The 8,452-nt window shown below is 41.1% G+C and overlaps 1 protein-coding gene across 2 annotated transcripts in view; it reads left to right on the top strand.

Annotated features, from left to right (window-relative positions):
- Positions 1–1,791: 1,791 nt before the first annotated feature.
- TMEM144 (transmembrane protein 144) overlaps positions 1,792–8,452 on the top strand; it is a 42,809-nt gene continuing 36,148 nt past the window's right edge. The window contains exons 1-2 of one of the 2 annotated variants that reach the window (XM_032632400.1): positions 1,792–1,955; positions 4,079–4,210. The gene's annotated coding sequence lies outside the window, so the exon portion shown is untranslated. The remainder of the gene's footprint in view (positions 1,956–4,078; positions 4,211–8,452) is intronic. The other variant, XM_032632401.1, reaches the window with a different exon arrangement.

Below are 8,452 nucleotides of genomic sequence, written 5' to 3'. Positions count from 1 at the left end.
CCCCTGCATCGGCAAGTGGACTCTCAACCACTGCGCCACCAGGGAAGCCCCACAGATCTTATTACTGGCATTTAACCTACAAGAAAACCGAGGCTGAAGGAGATTAAATAACTTTCCCAAAGACAAAGGGCCAGTAGATGAAACTAACCCACATTTTCTAGACCCTGCCAAGACTCCTCCAACACAGACATGTATGTTCAATCATTAATGCACCTGAAACAGTGTGAAAGGAAAACTTCCATGTGAGAGAGGATCGTCCACATTTCAGTTGGCTCTGTGGCCTGATATTAAAAGCCATTTAGATTTTAGGGAATTCACAACAGTGGGAGTCTCAGTTTCTCAGTATGAATCTGGAGCAAGAACTAGAACCACATGACCATTCACCGAGGTCTCTTGCAATCACAAAATGAAGCAGTGCTAGGCCGTATTTAGGTTCCATATTTTTGGAAGAGAGAGTTTGTGTATGTGTATATCTGTGGGTCTGTGGGTATGGATATGTGAAAGAGGAAGTTATATCTTTACAATTTTTCTGAACTGCTAAATTAAGCCTCTCCCTTGAGTGAAAAGCCTTAGCTTCTTTAATTCTTTAAATGACATGACACTTTACCTTCCCACCTGCTTAAATACACTATAGCTTATGAATGTGAATAATATTTAAAGCAGGACTTCCTTCCAGGATTTCCTCTGCCTTCGGATTTTCCTTATGTTTTCTCGTGGTAACTCCACAACCATTACCAACCACTGAAATGACTCCGTGTGCAATGTCACTTCCTCAGAGAGGCCTTCCTTGACCTCTTAGGACAGAACCCAGCACTTCCTCTTTCTGAACCTACGTGTTCATATCTGTGTCCCTCGCTATTCTGGATTCTTCATGAGGGTGGACTCTGCATAAGTCACAGCTGCACCCCCAGGGCTGACAGTCTAGGATGGACCTTTCTGCAGGATAGAGATGTTCTATCATCTGCAAGTGATTGCTGAGCACTTGAAAAGTACAAGTGAACTACTGAATTTTTAATCCCAAAATTTAAATAGCTATAAGCTGCTAGTGGCCACATATCGGACGGTGGAGGACTAGAGCAATGTTTCTCAAAATCTAAATCAAGATGTCAGGAATCTGCTTCTTGATCCATGCTCCAGGTAATTCTTACCAGCGGTAAAATGTCACAACTGCTGGTCTAGAATGGGATTCTCAGTCCTGGCTTCACATTAGACTCACCTGGAGGAGGTTTTAAAAGAGAACAGTGTCCCAGCCACACCCCTAGAGATTCAATTTCAATTGGTCTGGTGTGGGGTTCAGGTATTAGTATTTAAAAAACGAAACAAGACAGAAACTCTCCCCTGGAGACTGTTACGGGCAGTCAGGCTTGAGCATCTAGAAGATCTGTTCTTACTCGACCCTCAGAATAGACCAAATAAATATACAGATAAACGGTCTGGGGGCGTTTATAAAGGATTAGTGATTACAAGTGAAATCTTGTGATGTCCGAAGAGATAATTAGTGACATTAGTGGTTCAGATGAATTTCTTGACATTCCATGAAAAAAAAAATTCAGCTTTAGATAATCTCTAACGACTGTGTGAAATTCCTTGTCCTTTTATCCATAAACGGTACAAATCATACCAAGCTCTGGGACATCTGGGGAGGGTGACACGCTCAGAGTTCCCTATTCAATCATCTCTTAAAATACACAAAAGCCTCTCTAGTTTGCTGGTTGATTGACAGAGGGCCTAGTGACTTCACATGGAGTCACATGACCGTGCCCTGCCCAGCAGCTGGAAGAAGGTGTTTTCCAACCTGCCGCTCAGGGCAGGTCCCGGGTCTCCTTTGCTAAGTCCTCCCCGTTCCTCCCCCCTCCAGGTGTGTCGGTCACCGTCTCGGCGGTAAGGAACGGCGCCCGGACTAGCGCGGGAACGTGGGTGCCGGAGTCCCGCCCTCCCCTCCTGCGGGTGCACAGGTAAGGGCCGCGCAGTAAGTCCAGACTGGCCGGGTACCGGGCGCAGAGGGAATCAGGCGGGTGCAGGCTGGGCACCCGCGCGGGAGGCGGCCGCGCGGGTGCAGAGCCCAGGGAATTTCAGCCCCGACCCTGGGCGCGGCGAGGACCGCAACTCAAGGAAACCCGAGCAGCTTTGCAGGGGGAGTGTCTGATGATTTTTCAAAACATGCTCCTGATTGAAAAAAAAAAAAAAAAAATCAAGGCTCAGAATAAGTAGATTCAAGCACTGCTAATTTTAGCCAAGACACGGGAGGAGCTTGGCAGGGGATTTGAGGAAATTAACATGAAACTAAAACCGAATCTTAGGTGAAGAGGAGCGAGCAATATTGATCAGCACGTACTAAACGCTAACAAAAAGGTCTCCGTAGAGAGAGGTTTACAGGAAAAAGTTTAAATTACTACGAGAGATTTAAGGGAGAAGTACTATTCAATGAAACAAAAGTACTAGAACAAAAATAAATGAATATAGTTTAACAATATATCAGCATACACTTACACATGTGAAAACTACTTTAGTCTAAAGTATATTAAGTTAATTTAAATATTATTCAAAAGTAATTTGAGCCTTGTTAACTCAACAGGTTTGCATTTTAAAAAACTGGGTCTAGTGTGTGCTAGAGTGATATTTTTTTCCTTTCCACAGAACTTCATTGATTTAGAATGAGGTAGATTCTTCCTTAAAGATAGTAAACATTGCCAACCCACAATGAAATTAGATCACATGCTTTCTGAAATGTACCAGAGGGGCATGCAATAAACTTCATTTATCTGCAGGTAATAACTAAGTAACACTGGTTGATGTTCACTCAGCAGTCAAAATGCAGTGTATGCACCCTGATTAGCACACCAGATTATTCTTTCAAGGAAATCTGAGAGGTTTAAGGTTGTCAGTATTCTTCAGTGGAGACATCGTTTTGCTCATGTTGCAATTTTTTTAAGGGTAGGCATTCTCTTCGCAATGTGCTTATAGAGGGTTTTTTTCGCTTAGCTGATTTTAGTTAAAATGGAAACAAAATAAGTTTCTTAGCTGGACTTAATCACGTGTCCTTAGTCCTGTGATATCCTTCCTGGATACCTCCTGCCCCTCTGACCTATTGCAGCTCTGGTATTTTAGCAACAATCCACCAGCTTGACCCTTGAGCAAAACCCGGTAAGCTATTGAGGGAAGCCACAGGGCTGAAACTTTCTTTGCATCTAGTAGTAAGCCTATTATTATTTTTATTGAAGTAGTGTTACTGTGTCAGTGTTTAAATGTCTTAGCATCTCTTCCTCAACTATGGTCCCGTGGAGGATATTGTCTTAAGAGCATTTTGTTTTATTTTAAGAAAACACACAAAATTTTAAATAGATATCTTTTTTGCTAAAATTTATTCATCAATTTGAAGTTATTCCTGTTTTGGGTTAAACTATGTTTAATAATACCAAAGAAGATATATTGTAGGTAGTTGTATATTTGACAATTCTCTGCAAAGAACCCATAAGGAACAATACGTGAAAAAAAAATGAAACACCTTAAATGTAAATATTTATCATTGTAAAATAAAATAATAAGGAAAGGTAATTTCAGATGTACTTTGTTCAATACACATCCACAAGAGGTTATCACTATAATATTAAATTTGGGGGAAAAAACCCACTAGATTATTTTAAATTCCATTCCAGAAGATTTATGTAGAGAAGTGAATGAATCAAAAGATCAATGTGCAAAATGATTTCAAAATGGTATTGTGGCATGACTCTGGTTACCTCCTGCGTTAAAAATGACTGTGTTAGTTTTTTCTCATGTAGCTTGTACAACTAAAAAAGTGAATTATGTTCAATACCCTTTTCCAAATGTTATCTTATGAAAAATGTCTGGTTCTTAGCTATTTGGGTTTTGGTCCTTTAGGAAACTAGAACTTTTTAATAAGCTTAGCAGTGTTGTCCAGTAGAATTTTCTGCAATGATAGGCGTGTTCTACATATAATCTGCTCTGTCCAGTATGGTAGCTGCTGATTATATGTAGCCATTGAGCACTTGAAATGTAGTTAACTTAGCTAAGGAGCTGGGTTTTCTCCTTTTACTAAATTTTAATGAAAATTTAGTTACCCGTATGTGACCAGTGGCTACCGGATTGCACAAGCATCGGACTAGCTGTTCCCCTTTGTTCTGCTGGCTGGTTGATAGTATTGGGCAAGACACAACTGCTGATCTCGTGCTGTCAGGGAGTCCTGAAGGTATTTTTCAAGAGCCTTAATCTGGAAGGGATTTAAGAGATATGTTTTTTTCATTTCATTTTTAATGACATTTGTTGCTTTGTTTTCATATTACGAGCAATACATGTTCACTGCAGACTACCAGAAACACATAAAAGCATAACGTAAAAATTTGCTATCTCCCATGATCCCCACCCTCCAGAGATAACTATTTTAGCGTTTTGACACATTTCCTCCCAGTGTCTACCTATTTTTTTTTTTCAATTGAGGTATACTTGACCTACATCACTCTGTTATTTCCAGGTGTACAATACAGTGACTCGATATTTCTACGCATTACAAAAGGATCCCTACAATAAGTCTAGTTACCATCTGTCACCATACAAAGTTATTACAATATAATTAACAATTTTCCCCGTACTGCACGTTTCATCTTGATCCCTGGGACTCATTTATTTTGCAGCTGGAAGTTTGTCCCTCTTAACTCCCTCACCTATTTCACTCACCCCCCCCCCCCCCCCCCCGACCCTGTTCCCTGTATCTATGACTCTGTTCTTTGTTATGTTTGTTCCTTTGTTTTGTTTTTCAGAGTCCACATATTAGTGAAATCATATGGTATTTATTTTTCTCCATATGATTTATGTCACTTAGCATAATAGTTTCTAGGTCCATCCATGTTTTCACAAATGGCAAGATTTCCTTATTTTTATGGCTGAGTAATATTCCATGTTGTGTGTGTGTGTGTGTGTGTGTGTGTGTGTGTGTGTATATCACATCTTCTTTATCCATTCATCTGTTGCTGGGCACTTAGGATGCTTCCATATCTTGACTGTTGTAAATAATACTGTAATTAATAGAGGTGTGCATATATCATTTTGAATCAGCGTTTTAGTTTTTCTTCAGAATGATACCAAGAAGTGGATTTTCTGGATGGTATGGCAGTTCTACTTTTAGTTTTTTTAAGGAACCTCCATACTGTTCTCCATAGTGGCTGCACCAATTTACATTCACACCAACTGTGTAGGAGGGTTCCCTTTCTCCATACCCTCTCCAGCATTTGTGGTTTGTAGACTTTTTGATGATGGCTATTCTGACAGGTGTGAGGTGATATATCATTGTGGTTTGATTTGCATTTCTCTGATGATTAGTGCTGTTGAGAATCTTTTCATGTATCTGTTGGCCAAGGGTGTCTCTTCTTTGGAAAAATGTCTATTCATATCCTCTGCCCATTTTTTAATTAGGTTATTTGTTTTTTGATATTGAGTTTTATGAGTCCTTTGTATATTTTGGATATTAACCTATTATGAGGTATATCATTTGCAAATATCTTCTCTGATTTAGTAGGCAGCCTTTTCATTTGATTGGTAGCTCCCATGCTGTGCAAAAACTTTTTAGCTAGAGTAGTCCCATTTGTTTTTGTTTTTTAAAGATTTGTTTATTTATTTATTTTTGGCTGCATTGGGTCTTCGTTGCTGTGCGCAGGCTTTCTCTTGTTGCGGTGAACAGGGGCTACTCTTCGTTGTGGTGTGCAGGCTTCTAATTGCGGTGGTTTCTCTTGTTATGGAGCACGGGCTCTAGGTGTGCGGGCTTCAGTAGTTGTGGCACACAGGCTCATAGTTGTGGCTTGCAGACTCTAGAGCAGAGGCTCAGTAGTTGTGGCGCACAGGCTTAGCTGCTCCGCGGCATGTGGGATCTTCCCAGACCAGGGCTCAAACCCGTGTCCCCTGCGTTAGCAGGCGGATTCTTAACCACTGCGCCACCAGGGAAGTCCCCCATTTGTTTTTTATTTTTGCTTTTGTTTCCCTTGTCTGGAGAGATAGATACAAAAAAACATTGCTAAGGCCAGTGTCAAACAGTGAACTGCCTATGTTTTCTTCTAGGAATATTATGGTTTCAGGCCTCACATTTAAGTCCTTAATCCATTTTGAGTTTATTTTTGTACATGGTATGAGAAAGCAGTCCAGTTTGACTCTTTCATGTAGCTGTCCAGTTTACCCTACACCGTTTATCAAAGAGGCTTTATTTTCCCCATTGTGTATTCTTGCTTCCTTTGTCATAGATTAATTGACCATATGTGTGTAGATTTATTTCCGGGCTCTCTATTCTTTTCCATTGATCTATGTTTCTGTTTTGGTGCCAGTACCATATTGTTTTGATTATTGTAGCTTAGAAGTATGAAATCAGGGAGCATTGATAACTCAAGCTTTTTTCTTTTTTCTCAAGAAAGAAAAAAGCTTGTGTCATCTTTGATTTCTTTCATCAGTATCTTATAGTTTGCTGAATATGGGTATTTTTGCCTCCTTAGGTAGGTTTATTCCTAGGTATTTTATTCTTTTTACGTGATAGTAAATGGGATTGTTTACTTAATTTTTCCTTGTGTTCTTTTGTTGTTAGTGTATAGCAATGCAAGAGATTTCTGTATATTAATTTTATATCCTGCAACTTTACCAAATTCATTGATTAACTCTAATAGTTTTCTGGTGGCATCTTTAGGATTCTCTATGTATAGTATCATGTCATCTGCAAACAGTGGCAGTTTTACTTCTTCCTTTGCGACTTGGATTTCTTTTATTTCTTTATCTTCTCTGATTGCCATGGCTAGGACTTCCAAAACTATGTTGAATTATAGTGGTGAGAGTGGACATCTTTGACTTGCTCCTGATCTTAGAGGAAATGCTTTCAGTTTTTCACCATTGAGAATGATATTGGCTGTGGGTTTGTCATATATGGCCTTTAGTATGTTGAGGTAGGTTCCCTCTAGGCCCACTTTCTGGAGAGTTTTTATCATAATTGGGTGTTGAATTTTGTCAAAAACTTTTCCTGCATCTTTTGAGATGATCATATGGTTTTTATTCTTCAATCTGTCAGTATGGTGTATCAGCTATTATTTTTTTAAATATGTTTTTTGCCCCTTTTCTCTCCCTTCTCATTCCTACACCCCTTAATGTGAATGTTAGTATGTTTGATGTTGTCCCAGGGGTCTCTTAAGCTATCCTTCTTTGTTTTAATTCTTTTTTCTGGTTAGCTTGGGTGATTTCCACTGTTTTGTCTTCCAGTTCGATGATCCCTTCCTCTATATTATCTAATCTACTGCTATTTTTTTCTAGTGTATTTTTCAGTTCAGCTATTGTGTCCTTCACCTCTCTTTGGATTTTCTGACTCATTGGTAAACTTCTCACTGTTTCATCCATCTTTCCTCACGTTTGTCGAGCATCTCTCTGATCATGACCTAAACCCTTTATTGGGTAAATTACTTACCTTCACTTCACTTAGCCTTTCTTGTGGAGTTTTATCTTGTTTTTTCATTTTGAAAATATTCCTTTGTCACCTCATTTTTCTGGTTCTTTGTTTTTGTTCTTCTCTGTATTAGATAGGCTGGTTATATTTTCTGATCTTGGAGAAGTGGTCTGAAGTAGTAGACATCCTAATCATCCCAGCAGCACACTCCCTGCTGGTCACCAGAGATGTATTCTCTAGGGGTGCTTCTTATATGGGCTGCATGAGTCCTTTTGTTGTGTTAGGGCCAACTACTGTGGGTACACTGGTAGGTGTGGCTGGCCCTCAGCCCAGTTGGTTGCCAGGCCCTGCCTAGTGCAGAGGCTGCTGGCCACTGGTGGAAGGGGCCAAGTCCCAGGATGGCTGGCTGTGGGGACCATGTTGTCCCAAGACTGGTGCCCACTCACTGGTTGGTGAGGCCAGCTCCTGTTGCAGCTGGCTGAAGTGCACCAGGGGGTCATGTGTCTAGTGCCAGCCCAGTGTGGAAACAGAGACTCTGCTCTTGAAGAGAGAATGCAAAATCTCACATGCTGTACTAGTGGTCTAACACTAGCTCCATGACCCCCTAATGCAGAATCAAGTCCTGGGGTGGCTAGCTGCAAGCCAGGGGGTCCTGGAGCTAGTCTTGGCCTGCTGATAGGCAGGACCAGGTTCTGCGGATACTGGGGACTGGGGGTGGGGGCTACCTATGGCTTCTGCTGGCTTGCTAGTGGGTTGGGCTAGTCTCTGCGTTGCTGGCTGCTTAGCCTCGGGCATCACAGGACTGGTGACAACTGGCCTTTGGGTGAGGCCAGATTCCAGTGCTAATAGGCTAATGGGAGGACATCAAAATGGTACTTGCTAGCACCAGTGCCCTAGTGGCAGCATGAGCTCCTGAAAATGGCTGTTGCCAACACCTGTGACCCCAGGGTGAGAACTGCTTGCCTCCCGCCTCTCCAGGCAACTCTCCAAGATCAGCAAGAGGTCTGACCCAGGCTCCTTTCATAT

Source organism: Phocoena sinus, chromosome 5 (assembly GCF_008692025.1).
Source record: "Phocoena sinus isolate mPhoSin1 chromosome 5, mPhoSin1.pri, whole genome shotgun sequence".
Lineage (NCBI taxonomy): Eukaryota > Metazoa > Chordata > Mammalia > Artiodactyla > Phocoenidae > Phocoena > Phocoena sinus.
The sequence above is the reverse complement of the archived record's forward strand: the minus strand, read 5'-3'. Positions and strand labels throughout refer to the sequence as shown.